This window comes from Rattus norvegicus, chromosome 17 (assembly GCF_021556685.1).
Source record: "Rattus norvegicus strain SHRSP/BbbUtx chromosome 17, alternate assembly SHRSP_T2T, whole genome shotgun sequence".
NCBI lineage: Eukaryota > Metazoa > Chordata > Mammalia > Rodentia > Muridae > Rattus > Rattus norvegicus.
This window is the reverse complement of record NC_141550.1, coordinates 67729045-67745132: the sequence shown is the minus strand read 5'-3', so window position 1 is coordinate 67745132 and position 16088 is coordinate 67729045. Positions and strand designations below refer to the sequence as shown.

At 42.1% G+C, this 16088-nt stretch overlaps 1 pseudogene across 1 annotated transcript in view; it reads left to right on the top strand.

Annotated features, from left to right (window-relative positions):
* The window catches only part of LOC148000235 (GTP-binding protein 4-like), a 41030-nt pseudogene that overhangs the window by 10824 nt on the left and 14118 nt on the right, over positions 1 to 16088 (top strand). The gene's annotated exons all lie outside the window — the stretch shown is intronic.

Genomic DNA, 16088 nt, shown 5'->3' with positions numbered 1-16088 from the left:
GTGTTCCCCTCCCCATCCTCCCCCCATTGCTGCCCTCCCCCCAACAATCACGTTCACTGGGGGTTCAGTCTTAGCAGGACCCAGGGCTTCCCCTTCCACTGGTGCTCTTACTAGGACACTCATTGCTACCTATGAGGTCAGAGTCCAGGGTCAGTCCATGTATAGTCTTTAGGTAGTGGCTTAGTCACTGGAAGCTCTGGTTGCTTAGCATTGTTGTACATATGGGGTCTCAAGCCCCTTCAAGCTCTTCCAGTTCTTTCTCTGATTTCTTCAACGAGGGTCCTATTCTCAGTTCAGTGGTTTGCTGCTGGCATTCGCCTCTGTATTTGCTGTATTCTGGCTGTGTCTCTCAGGAGAGATCTACATCTGGCTCCTGTCGGCCTGCACTTCTTTGCTTCATCCATCTTGTCTAATTGGGTGGCTGTATATGTATGGGCCATATGTGGGGCAGGCTCTGAATGGGTGTTCCTTCTGTGTCTGTTTTAATCTTTGCCTCTCCCTTCCCAGCCAAGGGTATTCTTTTTCCTCATTTAAAGAAGGAGTGAAGCATTCACATTTTGATCATCCGTCTTGAGTTTCGTTTGTTCTAGGGATCTAGGGTAATTCAAGCATTTGGGCTAATAGCCACTTATCAATGAGTGCATACCATGTATGTCTTTCTGTGATTGGGTTAGCTCACTCAGGATGATATTTTCCAGTTCGAACCATTTGCCTACGAATTTCATAAAATCGTTGTTTTTGATAGCTGAGTAATATTCCATTGTGTAGATGTACCACATTTTCTGTATCCATTCCTCTGTTGAAGGGCATCTGGGTTCTTTCCAGTTTCTGGCTATTATACATAAGGCTGCGATGAACATAGTGGAGCACGTGTCTCTTTTATATGTTGAGGCATCTTTTGGGTATATGCCCAAGAGAGGTATAGCTGGATCCTCAGGCAGTTCAATGTCCAATTTTCTGAGGAACCTCCAGACTGATTTCCAGAATGGTTGTACCAGTCTGCAATCCCACCAACAATGGAGGAGTGTTCCTCTTTCTCCACATCCTCGCCAGCATCTGCTGTCACCTGAGTTTTTGATCTTAGCCATTCTCACTGGCGTGAGGTGAAATCTCAGGGTTGTTTTGATTTGCATTTCCCTTATGACTAAAGATGTTGAACATTTCTTTAGGTGTTTCTCAGCCATTCGGCATTCCACAGCTGTGAATTCTTTGTTTAGCTCTGAACCCCATTTTTAATAGGGTTATTTGTTTCCCTGCGGTCTAACTTCTTGAGTTCTTTGTATATTTTGGATATAAGGCCTCTATCTGTTGTAGGATTGTTAAAGATCTTTTCCCAATCTGTTGGTTGCCATTTTGTCCTAACCACAGTGTCCTTTGCCTTACAGAAGCTTTGCAGTTTTATGAGATCCCATTTGTCGATTCTTGATCTTAGAGCATAAGCCATTGGTGTTTTGTTCAGGAAATTTTTTCCAGTGCCCATGTGTTCCAGATGCTTCCCTAGTTTTTCTTCTATTAGTTTGAGTGTGTCTGGTTTGATGTGGAGGTCCTTGATCCACTTGGACTTAAGCTTTGTACAGGGTGACAAGCATGGATCGATCCGCATTCTTCTACATGTTGCCCTCCAGTTGAACCAGCACCATTTGCTGAAAATGCTATCTTTTTTCCATTGGATGGTTTTGGCTCCTTTGTCAAAAATCAAGTGACCATAGGTGTGTGGGTTCATTTCTGGGTCTTCAATTCTATTCCATTGGTCTATCTGTCTGTCTCTGTACCAATACCATGCAGTTTTTATCACTATTGCTCTGTAATACTGCTTGAGTTCAGGGATAGTGATTCCCCCTGAAGTCCTTTTATTGTTGAGGATAGCTTTAGCTATCCTGGGTTTTTTGTTATTCCAGATGAATTTGAAAATTGTTCTGTCTAACTCTTTGAAGAATTGGATTGGTATTTTGATGGGGATTGCATTGAATCTGTAGATTGCTTTTGGTAAAATGGCCATTTTTACTATATTAATCCTGCCAATCCATGAGCATAGGAGATCTTTCCATCTTCTGAGGTCTTCTTCAATTTCTTTCCTCAGTGTCTTGAAGTTCTTATTGTACAGATCTTTTACTTGCTTGGTTAAAGTCACACCGAGGTACTTTATATTATTTGGGTCTATTATGAAGGGTGTCGTTTCCCTAATTTCTTTTTCGGCTTGTTTCTCTTTTGTATAGAGGAAGGCAACTGATTTATTTCAGTTAATTTTATACCCAGCCACTTTGCTGAAGTTGTTTATCAGCTTTAATAGTTCTCTGATGGAACTTTTGGGATCACTTAAATATACTATCATGTCATCTGCAAATAGTGATATTTTGACTTCTTCTTTTCCGATCTGTATCCCCTTGATCTCCTTTTGTTGTCTGATTGCTCTGGCTAGAACTTCAAGAACTATATTGAATAAGTAGGGAGAGAGTGGGCAGCCTTGTCTAGTCCCTGATTTTAGTGGGATTGCTTCAAGTTTCTCTCCATTTAGTTTAATGTTAGCAACTGGTTTGCTGTATATGGCTTTTACTATGTTTAGGTATGGGCCTTGAATTCCTATTCTTTCCATGACTTTTATCATGAAGGGGTGTTGAATTTTGTCAAATGCTTTCTCAGCATCTAATGAAATGATCATGTGGTTCTGTTCTTTCAGTTTGTTTATATAATGGATCACGTTGATGGTTTTCCGTATATTAAACCATCCCTGCATGCCTGGGATGAAGCCTACTTGATCATGGTGGATGATTGTTTTGATGTGCTCTTGAATTCGGTTTGCCAGAATTTTATTGAGTATTTTTGCGTCGATATTCATAAGGGAAATTGGTCTGAAGTTCTCTTTCTTTGTTGTGTCTTTGTGTGGTTTAGGTATAAGAGTAATTGTGGCTTCGTAGAAGAAATTCGGTAGGGCTCCATCTGTTTCAATTTTGTGGAATAGTTTGGATAATATTGGTATGAGGTCTTCTATGAAGGTTTGATAGAATTCTGCACTAAACCCGTCTGGACCTGGGCTCTTTTTGGTTGGGAGACCTTTAATGACTGCTTCTATCTCCTTAGGAGTTATGGGGTTGTTTAACTGGTTTATCTGTTCCTGATTTAACTTTGATACCTGGTATCTGTCTAGGAAATTGTCCATTTCCTGAAGATTTTCAAGTTTTGTTGAATATAGGTTTTTATAGTAAGATCTGATGATTTTTTGAATTTCCTCTGAATCTGTAGTTATGTCTCCCTTTTCATTTCTAATTTTCTTAATTTGGACGCACTCTCTGTGTCCTCTCGTTAGTCTGGCTAAGGGTTTATCTATCTTGTTGATTTTCCAATCTATTTGGAGTTCTGTAGGCTTCTTGTATGTCTATGGGTATCACTTTTTTTAGGTTAGGGAAGTTTTCTTCTATGATTTTGTTGAAGATATTTACTGGTCCTTTGAGCTGGGAGTCTTCACTCTCTTCTATACCTATTATCCTTAGGTTTGATCTTCTCATTGAGTCCTGGATTTCCTGTATGTTTTGGACCAGTAGCTTTTTCCGCTTTACATTATCTTTGACAGTTGAGTCAATGATTTCTATGGAATCTTCTGCTCCTGAGATTCTCTCTTCCATGTCTTGTATTCTGTTGGTGAAGCTTGTATCTACAGCTCCTTGTCTCTTCTTTTGGTTTTCTATATCCAGGGTTGTTTCCATGTGTTCTTTCTTGATTGCTTCTATTTCCATTTTTAATTCCTTCAACTGTTTGATTGTGTTTTCCCGGAATTCTTTCAGGGATTTTTGAGTCTCCTCTCTATGGGCTTCTACTTGTTTATTTATGTTTTCCTGGAATTCTTTCAGGGATTTTTGTGTCTCCTCTCTATGGGCTTCTACTTGTTTATTTATGTTTTCCTGGAATTCTTTCAGGCATTTTTGCGATTCCTCTCTGTAGGCTTCTACTTGTTCTCTAAGGGAGTTCTTCACGTCTTTCTTGAAGTCCTCCAGCATCATGATCAAAAATGATTTTGAAACTAGATCTTGCTTTTCTGGTGTGTTTGGATATTCCATGTTTGTTTTGATGGGAGAATTGGGCTCCGATGGTGCCATGTAGTCTTGGTTTCTGTTGCTTGGGTTCCTGCACTTGCCTCTCGCCATCAGATTACCTCTAGTGTTACTTTGTTCTGCTATTTCTGACAGTGGCTAGACTGTCTTATAAGCCTGTGTGTCAGGAATGCTGTAGACCTGTTTTCCTCTCTTTCAGTCAGTTATGGGGACAGAGTGTTCTGCTCTCGGGCGTGTAGTTTTTCCTCTCTACAGGTCTTCAGCTGTTCCTGTGGGCCTGTGTCTTGAGTTCACCAGGCAGCTTTCTTGCAGCAGAAAATTTGGTCTTACCTGTGGTTCCGAGGCTCAAGTTCGCTCGTGGGGTGCTGCCCATGGGCTCTCTGCAGCGGCAGCAACCAGGAAGACCTGTGCCGCCCCTTCCGGGAGCTTCAGTACACCAGGGTTCCAGATGGTCTTTGGCTTTTTCCTCTGGCGTCCGAGATGTGTGTGCAGAGAGCAGTCTCTTCTGGTTTCCCAGGCTTGTCTGCCTCTCTGAAGGTTTAGCTCTCCCTCCCACGGGATTTGGGTGCAGAGAACTGTTTATCTGGTCTGTTTCCTTCAGGTTCCAGCGGTGTCTCAGGCAGGGGTCCTGCCGCTCCTGGGCCCTCCCCTACAGGAGCCCAGAGGCCTTGTCAAGTTTCCTCTTGGGCCAGGGATGTGGGCAGGGGTGAGCAGTGTTGGTGGTCTCTTCCGCTCTGCAGCCTCAGGAGTGCCCACCTGACCAGGCGGTTGGGTCTCTCTCTCACGGGGTCTGGGCGCACTTTCTTGTCCCAGGACCCAGATAGTCAGCTATCCAGAGTAGAGAGTCCAGTCTGGTCTCCCATCTTATTCTGTCTGTTTGTCTCTGTCTGTCTGTCTGTCTGTCTGTCTGTCTGTCTGTCTCTCTCTCTCTCTCTCTCTTTCTGTGTGTGTGTGTGTGTGTGTGTGTGTGTGTGTGTGTGTGTGTACATATTCATGTGGATGTGTGCATGTGTTTGGAGGCCAGATGCTGACATTGTTGCCTTCAACTGTTCTCCTCTCTGCCTTATTTATTGAGACAAGATCTGTTGCTGGGCCTGAAGCTCAGTGACTCTGTTAGGCAGGCCAGCCAATGTGTGCCTGACACCCTCCCCTTCGCTCCCCTCCTCCCAGCATTGTCACCAGGTTTACAGGTGCTCACTGCTGCACTTGGCTTGCTACCTGGGTGCAGGGGATTCATGTTCTTGCAGGACACTTTACTGACTGAACCCTTTCTTTAGCTCCTAAACTGTCACTTTTTAAAATCTACATTCCCAGCTCTCCACCTCAGGAATAAGTCAGTTTAGGATGACTTGTTGAGAATATTCTCGTGGATTCAAGATAGGTCTTCCCTGTTCCTACGACTTGCTATAAAAATTCTAGGTCAAGTTTTCCTTGAAAATATTTTTTAAGATTTGTGTGCATGCATGCGTGCACGTGTGTGTGCATGTGTGCGTGCGTGCGTGCATGTGTGTGTTTAATACCCTGAAGTACAGCGTGCTCTAATGTTTCTTTCCAGGTGATTTTAGTCTAGGTGACTTTCTACTGTGTAGCTATGATTAGAACACTTTATCCCCATAGAAATAAAGATAATTATTGAGTATGAAAAAAGTTGCGCAAACATGGGAGGAGGAACTAAAGAGCCTAGCATTGATGTAAATCACACGCAACAATGCGCACTAAAGCAAGCTTTACTTGGCAGCAGAGTTAGTATTTCAGTGAATTAAACAAAAGGGAAAAAACAATGTAGGCATACGACCTGGAGCAAGGACTCATCGACTTTCAGATAATGAGTTACGAAGATGACAGGTTAACAAAGGCTTTGTTAAATGGTTCATTGTGTACTTGGTGAACGACAGAATGGTGGCTGCACAGGGTTGTCTAGTTCTCTTAGGTCCACTGAAAAAATCTATTGAAGAATCTATTTTCAACTGGTATCCCTTAACGAAATTGGGTTGTTCTGGCTAGTTTTATGCCATCTCCATACAAGCTAGAGTCATCAGAGAGAGGGGAGCCTCACCTGAGAAATGCCTCCATAAAATCAGGCTGTAGGTAAGCTGTAGGGCATTTTTAAATTAATGATTAATGGTGGAGAACTGAGAACTTATGGGTGGTGCCATCCCTGGGCTGGTGGTCCAGGGTTCTGTAAGAAAGCAGGTTGAGAGAGTCATCAAAAACAAGCCAGTAAGCAGCACCCCCCATGGTCTCTGCATCAGCTCCTGCCTGCAGGCCCTTGTCCTGCTTCAGTTCTTGTCCTGATTTCCTTGGAACCATAAGCTAAATAAACCCTTTCCTCCCCAAGTTTCTTTGGAGTTTTATCACAGTGAGAGTCTCATCACCCTACGACACATGTCTATTACGTTGTGTTTGTTACATAGATTATTGGATAAAGAAGTTCTCAGAGGGTTTCAGTCATACCCAATTGTGGTATAGTTCCCATTAGTGTGATGCCAGTTGAGTGACACTGTACTAAGAATAATACCTCTTTCTCTCCCCCACCTCCCCTCACTTCCTTTCCACCCCTGACCCCATCTTTCCCTGTCTTTCTTTTTCATGCAGATGCCAAACTCAGGACCTTGGACACACTAGGCAAATACTGTACTCTAATAGCTATTTGGCAAAAACACAACAACCAGAAGTCTAAATTTTAGATCTGGAGAGATTCTCAGCAGATTAAGAGCACTTGCTGGTCTTGCAGAAGACCCTAGTTCGGTTCTTAGTACTCATATGTGGTGGTTCTCAACCACCTGCAACCCAACTCCAGGAGGTCTAATGTTCTCTTCTTATCTCTGCAGGTATATATGTACACACACACACACACACACACACACACACACACACACACACACACATACACACACACACACGAAGTGGTATTTTATGGTTTCTTTGGAAACTCAGTTATGTCATATGATGTTTTGTTGGGGAAGATAGGTGAAAGGATGTTTTGCTGAAGCAAGCACATGAGAGGACATACGATGTTTAGAAAGAATAGAAATATGACCCCACAGCCAGTGGGAGGAGTCTCTGGCATTGGTTCACCTTACATCTTGTTGCTGATCTTTGCTTGTCATGACTTTGTAGACAGAAACTCACCAAAGAACTTTTCATGATATTCTGGGGGCTGCTTGCTGCTTGCTGCTTCCATGGACTCAGATGGACTGGTGAGGTCTTGAAGAACTTTAGACAAAATCCAAGCTTACATGCATGCATACAAACAAACAACATGCAGGCAAAGCACTCATACACATAAAATAAAATAGGAAAAAAATTTTAAAGTCTAAATTTTCTATGTCAGGTCACCTTATCTATAGAACATAGTTTCCTATTTATAAGGTGACCTGAAGTACTAACTTGTCCTTCCTTTGCAAAACAAAGGAAGAAAAAGTGAAGAGCTAAGTACTTCTTGTTTTGAGGCAGGGTCTCTCTCCTTACACACTAGTTTCCTGCCAAGTCTCCTGCCTGTGCTCCCGTGTCACCCTGGGAAAGCTGAGATTACAGCTGTGCATCACTACATCCAAGGGCTGAAGTAAGCTCAGCAGACTTGTATGGCTTTTGCCTGCAGAACCGACTCCCAGTCCCTAGGCGTCATCGTCTTTAAAAGTGAACGAGTAGTTTGCACTGGTTGGCTCACCTTTGCATTCATTCCCCTGCCCGGCCTTGAATGCTTTCCAAGGCAAAACCACCATTGGCTTTTTTGGTGGCTGGATCAGAAAGATCCAATGGCAGTGTGGTTCAGCAGACACCGTTTGAACATGAAGCAGAATGGTTGAAATATTCCCAGAAGGGAAGTATTTAGCATTCATATTTACAGAAAATAGATGCTTCTTGTGGTTGGAGAGATGGGTCAGCAGTTAAGAGCACTGGCTGCTCTTCTAGGGGACCTGGGTTCAATTCCCAGCAACTACATGACAACTCGCAACTGTCTGTAACTCCAGTTCCAGGGAATTTAACATGCTCGCACAGACATACATGCTGGAAAAACACCAATGCAAATAAATCATAAACTTCATTAAAATTTTGAGGTTTTTTTTTCTTTTATGTAATTTAACCATCATTTCTCCACTGTGAACTTTGTAAATATCAAACTGTTGTAAAGGTTGAAGGGCTTCAATAGAGTGGCAAAAGGCAAATAAGAAACAAGGTTTTGGCCTGAGGGAATGACCGGATAAACAGTTCTCTGCACCCGAATCCCGTGGGAGGGAAAGCTAAACCTTCAGAGAGGCAGATACGCCTGGGAAACCAGAAGAGTCTACACTCGGCCCACATCTCTGACTCCATAGGAAAACACCAAACGCTATCTGGAACCCTGGTACTCGGAAGCTCCCGGAAAGGGCAGGATCTTCCTGAATGCCTCCGCCTCGGAGAGCTCATAAGCAACAGCCCATGAGCAAACTTGAGCCTCGGGACCACAGGTAAGACAAACCTTCCAGCTCCAACTGACCTGCCTGGTGAACTCAAGACACAGGCCCACAGGAACAGCTGAAGACCTGTAGATAGGAAAAACTACACGCCCGAGAGCAGAACACTCTGTCCCCATAACTGGCTGAAAGAAAACAGGAAAACAGGTCTACAGCACTCCTGACACACAGGCTTATAGGACAGTCTAGCCAATGTCAGAAATAGCAGAACAAAGTAACACTAGAGATAATCTGATGGCGAGAGGCAAGCGCAGGTACCCAAACAACAGAAACCAAGACTACATGGCATCATTGGAGCCCAATTCTCCCACCAAAGCAATCACAGAATATTCAAACACACGAGAAAAGCAAGATCTAGTTTCAAAATCATTTTTGATCAAGATGCTGGAGGACTTCAAGAAAGACATGAAGAACTCCCTTACAGAAACACAGGAAAACATAAATAAATAGTAGAAGTCTACAGAGAGGAATCACAAAAATCCCTGATAGAATTCCAGGAAAATATAAACAAACAAATAGAAGCCTATAGAGAGGAATCACAAAAATCCCTGAAAGAATTCCAGGAAAACACAATCAAACAATTGAAGGAATTAAAAATGGAAATAGAAGCAATCAAGAAAGAACACATGGAAACAACCCTGGATATAGAAAACCAAAGGAAGAGACAAGGAGCCGTAGATACAAGCATCAAAAACAGAATACAAGAGATAGAAGAGAATCTCAGGAGCAGAAGATTCCATAGAAATCATCGACTCAACAGTCAAAGATAATGTAAAACGGAAAAAGCTACTGGTCCAAAACATACAGGAAATCCAGGACTCAATGAGAAGATAAAACCTAAGGATAATAGGTAGGAAGAGAGTGAAGACTCCTGGCTCAAAGGACCAGTAAATATATTCAACAAAATCATAGAAGAAAACGTCCCTAACCTAAAAAAAGAGATACCCGTAGGCATACAAGAAGCCTACAGAACTCCAAATAGATTGGACCAGAAAAGAAACACCTCCCGACACATAATAGTCAAAACACCAAATGCACAAAATAAAGAAAGAATATTAAAAGCAGTAAGGGAAAAAGGTCAAGTAACATATAAAGGCAGACCTATCAGAATCACACCAGACTTCTCGCCAGAGACTATGAAAGCCAGAAGATCCTGGACAGATGTCATACAGACCCTAAGAGAACACAAATGCCAGCCCAGGTTACTGTATCCTGCAAAACTCTCAATTAACATACATGGATAAACCAAGATATTCCATGACAAAACCAAATTTACACAATATCTTTCTACAAATCCAGCACTACAAAGGATAATAAATGGTAAAGCACAACATAAGGAGGCAAGCTACACCCTAGAAAAAGCAAGAAACTAATCGTCTTGGCAACAAAACAAAGAGAAGAAAAGCACACAAACATAACCTCACATCCAAATATGAATATACCAGGAAGCAATAATCACTATTCCTTAATATCTCTCAACATCAATGGTCTCAATTCCCCAATAAAAAGACATAGATTAACAAACTGGATATGCAATGAGGACCCTGCATTCTGCTGCCTACAGGAAACACACCTCAGAGACAAAGACAGACACTACCTCAGAGTGAAAGGCTGGAAAACAACTTTCCAAGCAAATGGTCAGAAGAAGCAAGCTGGAGTAGCCATTCTAATATCAAATAAAATCCATTTTCAACTAAAAGTCATCAAAAAAGATAAGGAAGGACACTTCATATTCATCAAAGGAAAAATCCACCAAGATGAACTCTCAATCCTAAATATCTATGCCCCAAATACAAGGGCACCTACATACGTAAAAGAAACCTTACTAAAGCTCAAAACACACATTGCACCTCACACAATAATAGTAGGAGATTTCAACACCCCACTCTCATCAATGGACATATCATGGAAACAGAAATTAAACAGAGACTTAGACAAAGAGAAGTCATGAGCCAAATGGACTTAACAGATATTTATAAAATATTCTACCCTAAAGCAAAAGGATATACCTTCTTCTCAGCTCCTCATGGTACTTTCTCCAAAATTGACCATATAATTGGTCAAAAAACGGGCCTCAACAGGTACAGAAAGATAGAAATAATCCCATGCATGCTATCTGACCACCACGGCCTAAAACTGGTCTTCAATAACAGTAACGAAAGAATGCCCACATATACGTGGAAATTGAACAATGCTCTACTCAATTATAACCTAGTCAAGGAAGAAATAAAGAAAGAAATTAAAAACTTTTTAGAATTTAATGAAAATGAAGGTACAACATACCCAAACGTATGGGACACAATGAAAGCTGTGCTAAGAGGAAAACTCATAGCGCTGAGTGCCTGCAGAAAGAAACAGGAAAGAGCATATGTCAGCAGCTTGACAGCACACCTAAAAGCTCTAGAACAAAAAGAAGCAAATACACCCAGGAGGAGTAGAAGGCAGGAAATAATCAAACTCAGAGCTGAAATCAGCCAAGTAGAAACAAAAAGGACCATAGAAAGAATCAACAGAACCAAAAGTTGGTTCTTTGAGAAAATCAACAAGATAGATAAACCCTTAGCCAGACTAACGAGAGAACACATAGAGTGTGTACAAATGAACAAAATCAGAAATGAAAAGGGAGACATAACTACAGATTCAGAGGAAATTCAAAAAATCATCAGATCTTACTATAAAAGCCTATATTCAACAAAACTTGAAAATCTTCAGGAAATGGACAATTTCCTAGACAGATACCAGGTACCGAAGTTAAATCAGGAACAGATAAACCAGTTAAACAACCCCATAACTCCTAAGGAAATAGAAGCAGTCATTAAAGGTCTCCCAACCAAAAAGAGCCCAGGTCCAGACGGGTTTAGTGCAGAATTCTATAAGACCTTCATAGAAGACCTCATACCAATATTATCCAAACTATTCCACAAAATTGAAACACATGGATCACTACCGAATTCCTTCTATGAAGCCACAATTACTCTTATACCTAAACCACGCAAAGACCCAACAAAGAAAGAGAACTTCAGACCAATTTCCCTTATGAATATCGACGCAAAAATACTCAATAAAATTCTGGCAAACCGAATCCAAGAGCACATCAAAACAATCATCCACCATGATCAAGTAGGCTTCATCCCAGGCATGCAGGGATGGTTTAATATACGGAAAACCATCAACGTGATCCATTATATAAACAAACTGAAAGAACAAAACCACATGATCATTTCATTAGATGCTGAGAAAGCATTTGACAAAATTCAACACCCCTTCATGATAAAAGTCATGGAAAGAATAGGAATTCAAGGCCCATACCTAAACATAGTAAAAGCCATATACAGCAAACCAGTTGCTAACATTAAACTAAATGGAGAGAAACTTGAAGCAATCCCACTAAAATCAGGGACTAGACAAGGCTGCCCACTCTCTCCCTTATTCAATATAGTTCTTGAAGTTCTAGCCAGAGCAATCAGACAACAAAAGGAAGTCAAGGGGATACAGATCGGAAAAGAAGAAGTCAAAATATCACTATTTGCAGATGATATGATAGTATATTTAACTGATCCCAAAAGTTCCACCAGAGAACTACTAAAGCTGATAAACATCTTCAGCAAAGTGGCTGGGTATAAAATTAACTCAAATAAATCAGTAGCCTTCCTCTACACAAAAGAGAAACAAGCCGAGAAAGAAATTGCGGAAGCGACACCCTTCATAATAGACCCAAATAATATAAAGTACCTCGGTGTGACTTTAACCAAGCAAGTAAAAGATCTGTACAATAAGAACTACAAGACACTGAAGAAGGAAATTGAAGAAGACCTCAGAAGATGGAAAGATCTCCCATGCTCATGGATTGGCAGGATTAATATAGTAAAAATGGCCATTTTACCAAAAGCAATCTACAGATTCAATGCAATCCCCATCAAAATACCAATCCAATTCTTCAAAGAGTTAGACAGAACAATTTGAAAATTCATCTGGAATAACAAAAAACCCAGGATAGCTAAAGCTATCCTCAACAATAAAAGGACTTCAGGGGGAATCACTATCCCTGAACTCAAGCAGTATTACAGAGCAATAGTGATAAAAACTGCATGGTATTGGTACAGAGACAGACAGATAGACCAATGGAATAGAATTGAAGACCCAGAAATGAACCCACACACCTATGGGCACTTGATTTTTGACAAAGGAGCCAAAACCTTCCAATGGAAAAAAGATAGCATTTTCAGCAAATGGTGCTGGTTCAACTGGAGGGCAACATGTAGAAGAATGCAGAGCGATCCATGCTTATCACCCTGTACAAAGCTTAAGTCCAAGTGGATCAAGGACCTCCACATCAAACCAGACACACTCAAACTAATAGAAGAAAAACTAGGGAAGCATCTGGAACACATGAGCACTGGAAAAAATTTCCTGAACAAAACACCAATGGCTTATGCTCTAAGATCAAGAATCGACAAATGGGATCTCATAAAACTGCAAAGCTTCTGTAAGGCAAAGGACACTGTGGTTAGGACAAAATGGCAACCAACAGATTGGGAAAAGATCTTTAACAATCCTACAACAGATAGAGGCCTTATATCCAAAATATACAAAGAACTCAAGAAGTTAGACCGCAGGGAGACAAATAAGCCTATTAAAAAATGGGGTTCAGAGCTAAACAAAGAATTCACAGCTGAGGAATGCCGAATGGCTGAGAAACACCTAAAGAAATGTTCAACATCTTTAGTCATAAGGGAAATGCAAATCAAAACAACCCTGAGATTTCACCTCACGCCAGTGAGAATGGCTAAGATCAAAACCTCAGGTGACAGCAAATGCTGGCGAGGATGCAGAGAAAGAGGAACACTCCTCCATTGTTGGTGGGGTTGCAGACTGGTACAACCATTCTGGAAATCAGTCTGGAGGTTCCTCAGAAAATTGGACATTGAACTGCCTGAGGATCCAGCTATACCTCTCTTGGGCATATACCCAAAAGATGCCCCAACATATAAAAAAGACACGTGCTCCACTATGTTCATCGCAGCCTTATTTATAATAGCCAGAAGCTGGAAAGAACCCAGATGCCCTTCAACAGAGGAATGGATACAGAAAATGTGGTACATCTACACAATGGAATATTACTCAGCTATGAAAAACAATGACTTTATGAAATTCGTAGGCAAATGGTTGGAACTGGAAAATATCATCCTGAGTGAGTTAACCCAATCACAGAAAGACATACATGGTATGCACTCATTGATAAGTGGCTATTAGCCCAAATGCTTGAATTACCCTAGATGCCTAGAATAAATGAAACTCAAGACGGATGATTAAAATGTGAATGCTTCACTCCTTCTTTAAAAAGGGAACAAGAATACCCTTGGCAGAGAATAGAGAGGCAAAGATTAAAACAGAGACTGAAGGAACACCCATTCAGAGCCTGCCCCACATGTGGCGCATACATATACAGCCACCCAATTAGACAAGATGGATGAAGCAAAGAAGTGCAGACCGACAGGAGCCAGATGTAGATCGCTCCTGAGAGACACAGCCAGAATACAGCAAATACAGAGGCGAATGCCAGAAGCAAACCACTGAACTGAGAATAGGACCCCCGTTGAAGGAATCAGAGAAAGAACTGGAAGAGCTTGAAGGGGCTCAAGACCCCATATGTACAACAATGCCAAGCAACCAGAGCTTCCAGGGACTAAGCCACTACCTAAAGACTATACATGGACTGACCCTGGACTCTGACCTCATAGGTAGCAATGAATATCCTAGTAAGAGCACCAGTGGAAGGGGAAGCCCTGGGTCCTGCTAAGACTGAACCCCCAGTGAACTAGACTGTTGGGGGGAGGGCGGCAATGGGGGGAGGGTGGGGAGGGGAACACCCATAAGGAAGGGGAGGGGGGAGGGGGATGTTTGCCCGGAAACCGGGAAAGGGAATAACACTTGAAATGTATATAAGAAATACTCAAGTTAATAAAAAAAAATAAAAGAAATGCAGGGACAAAGATAGAACAGAGACTGAAGGAATAACTGACCAATAACTGGCCCAAATTGAGACCCATCCCGTGGGCAAGCATCAATCCTGACATGATTAATAAATACTCTGTTCTGCTTGCAGATAGGAGCCTAGCATCACTGTCCTCTGAGAGACTCCACCCAGCAGCTGACTCAGACAGATGCAGAGACCCACAGTCAAACATTAGAGCTGGGAGTTTCTTATGGAAGAGTTGAGGGAAGGACTGAGGGATACACAGGAAGACCAACAGAGTTAACTAACCTGGACCTTTGGGGCTCTCACAGACTGAACCACCAACCAAAGAGCACATACACGGGCTGGACCTAGGCCTTCCTGCACATATGTAGCAGATGTGTAGTTGGGTAGTTCAGTCTTCATGGGAGTCCACCAAAACCTGGAGCAGAGGCTCTCCCTAAATCTGTTGCCTGTCTATGGAATTCGTTCCCCAACTGGTCTGCCTTGTTTGACCTTAGTGGGAGAGAATGCATCTAGCTCTGCAGAGACCTGATGTGCCAGGGTTGGGGGATACCTACAGGGGGCCCTACCCTCTCAGGGAAAGGGGAGAGGGAGGGGAGAGACTCCATGGGAGTGGAGCTGGGAGGAAGCAATTGGGTTGTAGAATGAATGAATGAATAAATGAATGAATAATAAATATTCAAAAAAAGACACGTGCTCCACTATGTTCATAGCAGCCTTATTTATTCTTTTTTTTTTTTTTTTTCGGAGCTGGGGACCAAACCCAGGGCCTTGCGCTTCCTAGGCAAGCGCTCTACCACTGAGTTAAATCCCCAACCGGCAGCCTTATTTATAATAGCCAGAAGCTTGGAAAACCCCAGATGCCTTCAACAGAGGAATGGATACAGAAAATGTGGTACATCTACACAATGGAATATTACTCAGCTATGAAAAACAATGACTTTATGAAATTCATAGGCTAATGGATGGAACTGGAAAATATCATCCTGAGTGAGGTAACCCAATCACAGAAAAACACACATGGTATATACTTATTGATAAGTGGCTATTAGCCCAAATGCTTGAATTACCCTAGATGCATAGAACACATGAACTCAAGACGGATGATCAAAATGTGAATGCTTCACTCCTTCTTTAAAAGGGGAACAAGAATACCCTTGGCAGGGAATAGAGAGGCAAAGATTAAAACAGAGACTGAAGGAACACCCATTCAGAGCCGGCCCCACATGTGGCCTATACATATACAGCCACCCAATTAGACAATATTGATGAAGCAAAGAAGTGCAGGCTGACAGGAGCCGGATGTAGATCGCTCCTGAGAGACACAGCCAGAATACAGCAAATACAGAGGCGAATGCCAGCAGCAAACCACTGAACTGAGAATAGGACCCCCATTGAAGGAATCAGAGAAAGAACTGGAAGAGCTTAAAGGGGCTTGAGACCCCATATGAACAACAATGCCAAGCAACCAGAGCTTCCAGGGACTAAGCCACTACCTAAACACTATACATGGACTGACCCTGGACTCTGACCTCATAGGTAGCAGTGAATATCCTAGTAAGATCACCAGTGGAAGGGGAAGCCCTGGGTTATACTAAGACTGAA